The 11151-nt window shown below is 42.1% G+C and overlaps 1 protein-coding gene across 1 annotated transcript in view; it reads left to right on the forward strand.

The window, feature by feature from the left end:
• CEMIP2 (cell migration inducing hyaluronidase 2) overlaps positions 1–11151 on the forward strand; it is a 132293-nt gene that overhangs the window by 103595 nt on the left and 17547 nt on the right. The window lies entirely within an intron of this gene.

An 11151-nucleotide genomic window follows, 5' to 3' on the forward strand; every position in this document is an offset into this window, starting at 1 on the left:
GATCTTTCAGTGTGAACACTAATGCAATTAGAGGAATTTTCTACACCAGAGATTCCTAAACTTGGTCCTCAAGGCACCCTAATGGTCTAGGTATTAAGTATATCCATGCTTGGTCACAGGTGACTGACATAGTGCCTTAGTCAGTTTGATTTAACCATCTGTGCTCAGCCATGAATATCTTAAAAACCTGGTCTGTTGGGATGCCTTGAAGCCCGAGTTGGGAATTTCTGCTTTACAGTGTTTACATGGAGAACAAAAGGTCCTACCATTAGTTGTTCTGCTTTCTTAGAACATAGGCCCTCATTCAGTTATGATCTCATTTGCTAAGCTGCACGCAGCAGCTTTGCACATGTGATCCTTGACAATGCAAATGCACATCACCTTGCTACATTCGCGATATCAGCACTGTGACTAGAGTCGCAGTGTGGAATCCAATGGTCATCTGTGACGGCAAGCTGAGTAAGTCTCAGCTTATTCAGGCTGGCCTTCGCAGGGCGGCTTGCTGAGCCAAGAAAACTGCTTCTCACGACACTGTCCTTGGCCTCGCCATGTCTGGGATTATTGGGAAACTGCGCTGAGGATTGCTCCTGTGATCCATACTGAATGAGGGCCATAAATCCTGTAATTAAAGAATGTTAAGCCTGAAAAGGCAACTACAGTACAGGTACCACAGGTATTTTGAATTATTTATTGAATAATGCATTTCTCATGTATCCTCCAATCAATGATCTACCATTGTTTAAAAGAGAAGGCCAATTACAAAGTGATAAAATCTTCCATCTGTAATAAATCAAATGAGCAGCAGAGAGGAAATTTTTCAACATGTTCTCAAAAAAAAAACTTTGCTCTTTGATCAGTATGCCCGCAAGGATTTACAACAGCTGAAAGTGATCTTTAAAACCATTTACTACAACACCAATTCTGCTTCTATTATAAAGGGCATAGCATAGATCAGTGTTTCGGTAATCTGATATTCCTTATTAATTACGAACTGACACATGTTTTATTAATTATTTAGTTTGTGATTCTATGAGGAAACATGCACTGTTGGCTGCTCCTGAGGACTACATTTGAGAAACACTGGCATACTGTCAATTCTGTGATCAGCTGTTCTATATATTTTTTTTTCTGCGGTCTACAGTCTTTTATATTATTTACAGATGATCAATGGCTGCTGAAAATCTTCTAGTAACATCTTGTAACAAGTGCTGGTCTCATTAAGTTCTTACTGAGTGTTACTTATGGGAAAAGCAAAAACATAGCTTCATTCTCAATGCCTGCAAGCTCTTTAGATAGCCATAATATGTATGTTATAAGCAGCCACACTCATCTTACCTGTGATGCGTGCGCCGCGCATTGCAGATGCGTGACTGGCTGCCAGGGCCGGCTCTACCATTAGGTGGCTACCTAGGGGCGCCGGTCACTGGAGGGCACCACTGACTTCATCTAGGAAAAAACTAAAGGATGTCTCTGTATGTGGGTCGGTTATGAACTTTCACATGGAGAAATGGAAGACAATAAGGAGCTTACAAATATATGTATGTCTGTGCGTATATATGTACGTATACACATACAATACAAAGGGATGTAGTTGGAATCCAGGCTGATGGAATACTGGTGCCAGAATCCCGAAACCTGTCAGATTGCCGATGACAGAATCCTGACAGACGGCATCCTGAATTTTAGTATGCTAGGGCGGGTTATGGTTAGGCTCGCTGGAGGGCGAGAGTAAGGATAATTTAATGCCAAATGTCGGTATTATGGTGGTCGGGATGCCGCTGTCTGTATTCAGACTGGAGGCATGCTGTACCCAACCGTAATTAAATATCTCCACCAGACCCCATATACAGTATTATACAGTATATAAAGAACAGACTGCACTCAAGGAATTGTAAAGTGAAAAAATGTTGTGACTTTGTTTACAATATACTTTGTCACTTTTTAAAACGCCTTGAGTGATGTCCATTTTCTCTGTATATGTTTAATGATGCAATTCACCCCAGCACACCTAGTGGCCACCTGCATCTCCCGTCTGGCAGATGGTGGCGTTTTTGCAGGTTAGGGGGCTCTATCCTGAAGCTTTGCCTAGGCTGCAGCTATTTGTGCCCATGATTGCACAATGTAAAATGAATGGATTGTGGGTGAGAATATACCAGTGGTGTGTGTGTGTGTAATTAATACATATATATATATATATATATATATATATATATATAAATGGAAACAAAGCTGGCACTCCGGATACTGTGCTGTATTTGCCCGGGTGCCTTCAATAATCTGTGTTGCAGCAGACAATGTAGGAATCCAATAGTAGCGGCACTCAACGGGTCTTTAGTGTAAGAAGAATAAATCAACGGCGGAGTGACGCCTGGCAGAGGTTAACGTTTCAGTTTAATACATAAACTTTTGTCAGAACAAAGAAGCAGTAGACTGTACATACCTTTATACCTTGAATACACCATGTGAATCAAACAGCGTGGGTGCTGACCGGGGCGCCTTTCGGTGACGTCGCGTGAGTGCGACGTGCGCTCTGCAGCGCCACTTCCGGTCGGGCCGTAACTAGGAAACAGAATCAACAAAACAGCACCGTCACCATAACAACAAGACAGCGGATGTCAGCCTCTATTAGAAACACTGATCGAATGGATATCCAAAAACGCAATAAACATACCCATGCAAATTAATTCTTATTAATACTATACAATACAGTACTCAGCTGCCAAATTATGATCTACCATACAGCATACATGATAAATACCACACTAGCTATGACTAATAAATCATACTAGAGGAAACAGTTCCAATTTAATTGTTCATTCAGTCCCCTGGGTACCAAAGTGTCCAGGGAGTGAATCCAGCGCGCCTCCAGCTGGAGAAGTCTCCTTGATCTATCGCCCCCTCTGATGTTTACAGGTACCTGATCAATGATTTTATATTTAAGGGTAGCCAGACTGTGTTGCATCATTTTGAAATGTCTGGCAACCGGTTGCTCAGAGTCTGATCCATCAAGCGCATGTCTAATAGACATTCTGTGGGTGGCCATCCTTTCCTTGAAACTACAAGTAGTCTTACCCACATAAAGGAGCCCACATGGGCAACGGATGAAGTAAACGACAAATTTGCTAGAGCAGGTAAGGACATGCTTGATTGAAAGTCGTTTTCCTGTATGCGGGTGAGCAAAAGAAGATCCTGCCTCCATATATCTACACGTAGTGCAGCCAGTGCACTTATAGCAGCCTGGCTTGCGTGTAAGGAAAGTAGTGGTCGGAGCAGGGAGTAATCTTCCAACATCATTCACCACCAATAGGTCTTTTAAGTTTCGTCCTTGTTTGTAACTAGGTAGTATGGACATATTTCTAAAGCATAAAGGATAACCAGATACATAGATGACCTCTTCCTCATTTGGAGAGGTGAGGAATCTCTGCTGATTGATGCCATCAACAGTATTAACAACGTGGATGAGCACATCAAATTCACCTACAATGTCAGTCATGAGTGTGTCAACTTCTTAGACGTCTCAGTTTCCTTGAAAGATGGTCAACTGCATACAGATGTTTTCCGCAAAGTAACCGACCGCAATACCTACCATCATGCGTCCAGCCAGCATCCTCCAGCCTGTGTGAGTAGTCTACCTCTGTCTCAATTCATTCGGGTATGTCGCATTTCCGATACAGCGGTTAAAGCCTCATTGGCAATTGATGACCTTATATCACGATTCCTGACTAAGGGTTATCATCATAAAGATCTGATGAAGGCAAAATGTAAGGCTCTTGCAATACCCAGAGAGAAATTGCTGACTCCTGTTCCAAAAAAAACCATCAAGGATAAAATGGTGTTTGTTCAACAATACCATTCTAATAGTTCATTCAATGTGAGGAGATCAAAAGAATTATGGCCTATTGTCACTAATGACACTGATCTCAGTCGCTTTAGAAATATGTCCATACTACCTAGTTACAAACGATACTAAAAAGAAAATACACCTGGCGCTGTCACCTTACAAGGTGCAAGCAGCTAGTCTCAGGGGACTGATCCCAGTTCACCCAAGAATATACCCAACAAGAACAGAAGAATTGAGACAGCGCTATTCACTTTGTAAAAAATATATTTTTGGTTTACTTTTCAATAAAAATAATAAAGACAATAAAGACTATAACATACAATTATACAATACACGCTTTGAACTATAGTGCCGGCCGGTACTAATGATATACTAATAATATATTTAAAACTATACCATATCAACACTGAATGTTGCCACTCTAAATCACCTTTCTAATCACCTGTGTTACCACACTCTTGGTCCCTTTAATGGGAGTTTTTAATCTCAGAGTCAATATCACACAGTGGCTAGAAAACTGATCTATTTGGATAAAGCACAATCTCAACCAAACATACTATATAAAATAAAAATTATAATTTATAAATGGCATCCATTTATCACAACAATTTAATTTATTAAAACACTGAATATGTAATGAATGATGCAGCTGATAATTAATAATCAGCTACTATTGAACAGAGGCTGTTAATAAAGCAGTTAATTAGTGTAGAATTGAAGATAAATTGATTTTAGTTAATATTTCAGCTGTTGTTAAAACCACAGATTAACTGATTAACGGATTATATTCCAAATGTCCCAGTCTCCACTCAGCATACCGTACACTTTATATTCAGTATTTTACCTCTCCTTAGATCGTTGTAGGCATGGCAGCCGCTCCAACAATTTGAGATAATGTTCAAAAGATGTGCACCACTTTCCAGAATAGAGGTTTTCTCTCCCGGGTACAGCTTCGGACAAGTGCTTCAATCAGCTACCGCAACTGCTGTATGATGTAATGTCTGTCCCGGCAACCACCTTTATTAACCACTCTCCTCAGTACAGCATGTATTGGTAGGTAGCTTCAACAAGCCACACTGCTGTAACGTATTGAGGTGCACGGTATCCAAACGCGTTTCTCCGCCTACCCTCCGGCTTCGGCAGCTTCCACACTGAGGAAGCTGCCGAAGCCGGAGGGTAGGCGGAGAAACGCGTTTGGAGACTCGGAGAGATCACTGTGGATACTCTATACCTCATTGTGCCACTGTTTCGTGGCTTGCTAAAGCACTCTCACCAGCGCACGCTGTGTAAAGGAGAGCGGAGAATGGAGAGTGGAGGTAATTGCCGGGACAAGTACTTTATCATACAGCGTCTGCTGCGGCTGACTTAGGATACCGTGCACCTCAATACGTTACAGCAGTGTGGCTTGTTGAAGCTACCTGCCAATACATGCTGTACTGAGGAGAGTGGTTAATAAAGGTGGTTGCCGGGACAGACATTACATTATACAGCAGTTGCGGTAGCTGATTGAAGCACTTGTCCGAAGCTGTACCCGGGAGAGAAAACCTCTATTCTGGAAAGTGGTGCACATCTTTTGAACATTATCTCAAATTGTTGGAGCGGCTGCCATGCCTACAACGATCTAAGGAGAGGTAAAATACTGAATATAAAGTGTACGGTATGCTGAGTGGAGACTGGGACATTTGGAATATAATCCGTTAATCAGTTAATCTGTGGTTTTAACAACAGCTGAAATATTAACTAAAATCAATTTATCTTCAATTCTACACTAATTAACTGCTTTATTAACAGCCGAATTATTAATCATCTTATAAAATACTAACAATCAGATTGATTGACATATATGGACAATAATTAAATGAGTTCCATCTGTGGTATTAATTATACTTACCTATGGCAAATATCTGGATTGGAATATATGGACTCTGCTCAATAGTAGCTGATTATTAATTATCAGCTGCATCATTCATTACATATTCGGTGTTTTAATAAATTAAATTGTTGTGATAAATGGATGCCATTTATAAATTATAATTTTTATTTTATATAGTATGTTTGGTTGAGATTGTGCTTTATCCAAATAGATCAGTTTTCTAGCCACTGTGTGATATTGACTCTGAGATTAAAAACTCCCATTAAAGGGACCAAGAGTGTGGTAACACAGGTGATTAGAAAGGTGATTTAGAGTGGCAACATTCAGTGTTGATATGGTATAGTTTTAAATATATTATTAGTATATCATTAGTACCGGCCGGCACTATAGTTCAAAGCGTGTATTGTATAATTGTATGTTATAGTCTTTATTGTCTTTATTATTTTTATTGAAAAGTAAACTAAAAATATATTTTTTACAAAGTGAATAGCGCTGTCTCAATTCTTCTGTTCTTGTTAGTTACAAACGAGGACGAAACTTAAAAGACCTATTGGTGGTGAATGATGTTGGAAGATTACTCCCTGCTCCGACCACTACTTTCCTTACACGCAAGCCAGGCTGCTATAAGTGCACTGGCTGCACTACGTGTAGATATATGGAGGCAGGATTTTCTTTTGCTCACCCGCATACAGGAAAACGACTTTCAATCAAGCATGTCCTTACCTGCTCTAGCAAATTTGTCGTTTACTTCATCCGTTGCCCATGTGGGCTCCTTTATGTGGGTAAGACTACTTGTAGTTTCAAGGAAAGGATGGCCACCCACAGAATGTCTATTAGACATGCGCTTGATGGATCAGACTCTGAGCAACCGGTTGCCAGACATTTCAAAATGATGCAACACAGTCTGGCTACCCTTAAATATAAAATCATTGATCAGGTACCTGTAAACATCAGAGGGGGCGATAGATCAAGGAGACTTCTCCAGCTGGAGGCGCGCTGGATTCACTCCCTGGACACTTTGGTACCCAGGGGACTGAATGAACAATTACATTGGAACTGTTTCCTCTAGTATGATTTATTAGTCATAGCTAGTGTGGTATTTATCATGTATGCTGTATGGTAGATCATAATTTGGCAGCTGAGTACTGTATTGTATAGTATTAATAAGAATTAATTTGCATGGGTATGTTTATTGCGTTTTTGGATATCCATTCGATCGGTGTTTCTAATAGAGGCTGACATCCGCTGTCTTGTTGTTATGGTGACGGTGCTGTTTTGTTGATTCTGTTTCCTAGTTACGGCCTGACCGGAAGTGGCGCTGCAGAGCGCACGTCGCACTCACGCGACGTCACCGGAAGGCGCCCCGGTCAGCACCCACGCTGTTTGATTCACATGGTATATTCAAGGTATAAAGGTATGTACAGTCTACTGCTTCTTTGTTCTGACGAAAGTATGTATTAAACTGAAACGTTAACCTCTGCCAGGCGTCACTCCGCCGTTGATTTATTCTTAATACACTAAAGACCCATTGAGTGCCGCTACTATTGGATTCATATATATATATATATATATATATATATATATATATAAGAAATATCTCTATGGAGCGCTCTTATTCTATAATCTGATATAATTAGATGACTGTTGGTGGATGTTATATAAAGAGAGGATGACCTTACACATTTATACACCCATATTAGAATCACATATATCTCTTTATTAAAAGATTTTGATTTAAAACTTATCATAAAACTTTTCCTTTTCTTTTACATTGGAGATACAATTGTATATTTCAACATTATTTGTATAAGGAAAAAAACAACAATATAATGAGCTTTCACCCAACGCGTTTCGTCTGTCGACTTCTTCAGGGGTGTTTTCTAAATAACAGCTCTCTGTTTATATTGGAATAACTGTAGTATTCAAAAGGTATGAAGTTCTAATTGAACCAAAGTTGTACTGAAAAATATTTATTACCAAGTTGAAAAAACTTGAAGAAAATTATTCCCAGAATATGATAGCATTTATTGGGATTCCTTATTATAGGCCACCTAATGAATTATATTCTTCTCCAGCATGTAGATATATATTTCATTCATTTGTCTTGGCTCATTGGGTTGGCATTTCCTCAGTTTTTCAAAGTATCAGTGAAGTCCAACAGAAGGGATCCACTTGTAAACTTAGGATAAAAATATCCCTTTAATTTTCGAGCAGTTGTCCTATAGGTCTGCCTGCATAGGTATATATATACACACATATATTAGTGATGAGCGGGTTCGGTTCCTCGGAATCCGAACCCCCCCCCCCCCCGAACTTCACCCATTTTACAGACTCTGATCCTCCCGCCTTGCTCGGTTAACCCGAGCGCGCCCGAACGTCATCATCCCACTGTCGTATTCTCGCGAGATTCGTATCCTATATAAGGAGCCGCGCGTCGCCGCCATTTTCACTCGTGCATTGGAGATGATAGGGAGAGGACGTGCAGCGTCCTCTCAGTTGTGTTCAGTGTGCTGCAAATATCTGTGCTCAGTGTGCTTGCAAATATCTGTGCTGAGTGTGCTGAAAATGTCTACATTCTCTGCCTGAAAAACGCTCCATATCTGTGCTGCATTGTAGTATAGGAGGACAGGACAGTGCAGAATTTTGCTGACCAGTGACCACCAGTATAGCAGTATGGTACAGTAGTCCACTGCTCTACCTACCTCTGTGTCATCAAGTATACTATCCATCCATCCATCCATCCCTGTGGTGCATTTTAGTTGTTGTGCGCAGTAGTAGGAGGACAGTGCATAATTTTGCTGACCACCAGTATATAATATATAGCAGTATGGTACAGTAGTCCACTGCTCTACCTACCTCTGTGTCGTCAAGTATACTATCCATCCATCCCTGTGGTGCATTTTAGTTGTTGTGCGGTGTATATATAGTAGGAGGACAGTGCATAATTTTGCTGACCGCCAGTATATAATATATAGCAGTACGGTACAGTAGACCACTGCTCTACCTACCTCTGTGTCGTCAAGTATACTATCCATCCATCCCTGTGGTGCATTTAAGTGGTGCAGTGTATATATAGTAGGAGGACAGTGCATAATTTTGCTGACCACCAGTATATAATATATAGCAGTACGGTACAGTAGGCCACTGCTCTACCTAGTAGGCCATTGCTATTGATATATTACTGGCATATAATTCCACACATTAAAAAATAGAGAACAAAAATGTGGAGGGTAAGATAGGGAAAGATCAAGATCCACTTCCACATCGTGCTGAAGCTGCTGCCCCTAGTCATGGCCAAGATGATGAAATGCCATCAATGTCGTCTGCCAAGGCCGATGCCCAATGTCATAGTAGAGAGCATGTAGAATACAAAAAACAAAATTTCAGTAAAATGACCCACAAATCAAAATTAAAAGCGTCTGATGAGAAGCGTAAACTTGCCAATATGCCATTTACGACACGGAGTGGCAAGGAACGGCTGAGGCCCTGTCCTATGTTCATGGCCAGTGGTTCAGATTCACATGAGGATGGAAGCACTCATCCTCCTGCTAGAAAACTTAAAAGAGTTAAGATGGCAAAAGCACAGCAAAGAACTGTGCGTTCTTCTAAATCACAAATCCCCAAGGAGAGTCCAATTGTGTTGGTTGCGATGACTGACCTTCCCAACACTGGACGGGAAGAGGTGGCGCCTTACACCATTTGCACGCCCCCTGCAACTGGTGGAAGGAGCACCCGCAGTCCAGTTCCTGATAGTCAAATTGAAGATGTCACTGTTGAAGTACACCAGGATGAGGATATGGGTGTTGCTGGGGAGGAAATTGACAAGGAGGATTCTGATGGTGAGGTGGTTTGTTTAAGTCAGGCACCCGGGGAGACACCTGTTGTCCGTGGGACGAATATGGCCATTGACATGCCTGGTCAAATTACAAAAAAAAATCACCTCTTCGGTGTGGAATTATTTAAACAGAAATGCGGACAACAGGTGTCAAGCCGTGTGTTGCCTTTGTCAAGCTGTAATAAGTAGGGGTAAGGACGTTAACCACCTAGGAACATCCTCCCTTATACGTCACCTGGACCGCATTCATCACAAGTCATTGACAAGTTCAAAAACTTTGGATGACAGCGGAAGCAGTCCACTACCAACTAAATCCCTTCCTCTTGTAACCAAGCTCCTGCAAACCACACCACCAACTCCCTCAGTGTCAATTTCCTCCTTAGACAGGAAAGCCATTAGTCCTACAGGCCATGTCACTGTCAAGTCTGACGAGTCCTCTCCTGCTTGGGATTCCTCCGATGCATCCTTGAGTGTAACGCCTACTGCTGCTGGCGCTGCTGTTGTTGCTGCTGAGAGTCAATCGTCATCCCAGAGGGGAAGGCGGAAGACCACTTGTACTACTTCCAGTAAGCAATTGACTGTCCAACAGTCCTTTGCGAGGAAGATGAAATATCACAGCAGTCATCCTGCTGCAAAGCGGATAACTCAGGCCTTGGCAGCCTGGGTGGTGAAAAACGTGTTTCCGGTATCCACCATTAATTCACAGGGAACTAGAGAATTGATTGAGGTACTGTGTCCCCGGTACCAAATACCATCTAGGTTCCACTTCTCTAGGCAGGCGATACCGAAAATGTACACAGACGTCAGAAAAAGAGTCACCAGTGTCCTAAAAAATGCAGTTGTACCCAATGTCCACTTAACCACGGACATGTGGACAAGTGGAGCAGGGCAGACTGAGGACTATATGACTGTGACAGCACACTGGGTAGATGTATTGCCTCCCGTAGCAAGAACAGCAGCGGCGGCACCAGTAGCAGCATCTCGCAAACGCCAACTCGTTCCTAGGCAGGCTACGCTTTGTATCACCGCTTTCCATAAGAGGCACACAGCTGACAACCTCTTACGGAAACTGAGAAACATCATCGCAGAATGGCTTACCCCAATTGGACTCTCCTGGGGATTTGTGACATCGGACAACGCCACCAATATTGTGCGTGCATTACATCTGGGCAAATTCGAGCACGTCCCATCTTTTGCACATGCATTGAATTTGGTGGTGCAGAATTATTTGAAAAATGACAGGGGCGTGCAAGAGATGCTGTCTGTGGCCCGAAGAATTGCGGCCACTTTCGGCATTCAGCCACCGCGTGCCGAAGACTGGAGCACCAGCAAACACTCCTGAACTTGCCCTGCCATCATCTGAAGCAAGAGGTGGTAACGAGGTGGAATTCAACCCTCTATATGCTTCAGAGGATGGAGGAGCAGCAAAAGGCCATTCAAGCCTATACAGCTACCTACGATATAGGCAAAGGAGGTGGAATGCACCTGACTCAAGCGCAGTGGAGAATGATTTCAACGTTGTGCAAGGTTTTGCAACCCATTGAACTTGCCACACGTGAAGTCAGTTCAGACACTGCCAGCCTGAGTCAGGTCATTCCCCTC

This window comes from Pseudophryne corroboree, chromosome 1 (genome assembly GCF_028390025.1).
Source record: "Pseudophryne corroboree isolate aPseCor3 chromosome 1, aPseCor3.hap2, whole genome shotgun sequence".
Classification (NCBI taxonomy): domain Eukaryota; kingdom Metazoa; phylum Chordata; class Amphibia; order Anura; family Myobatrachidae; genus Pseudophryne; species Pseudophryne corroboree.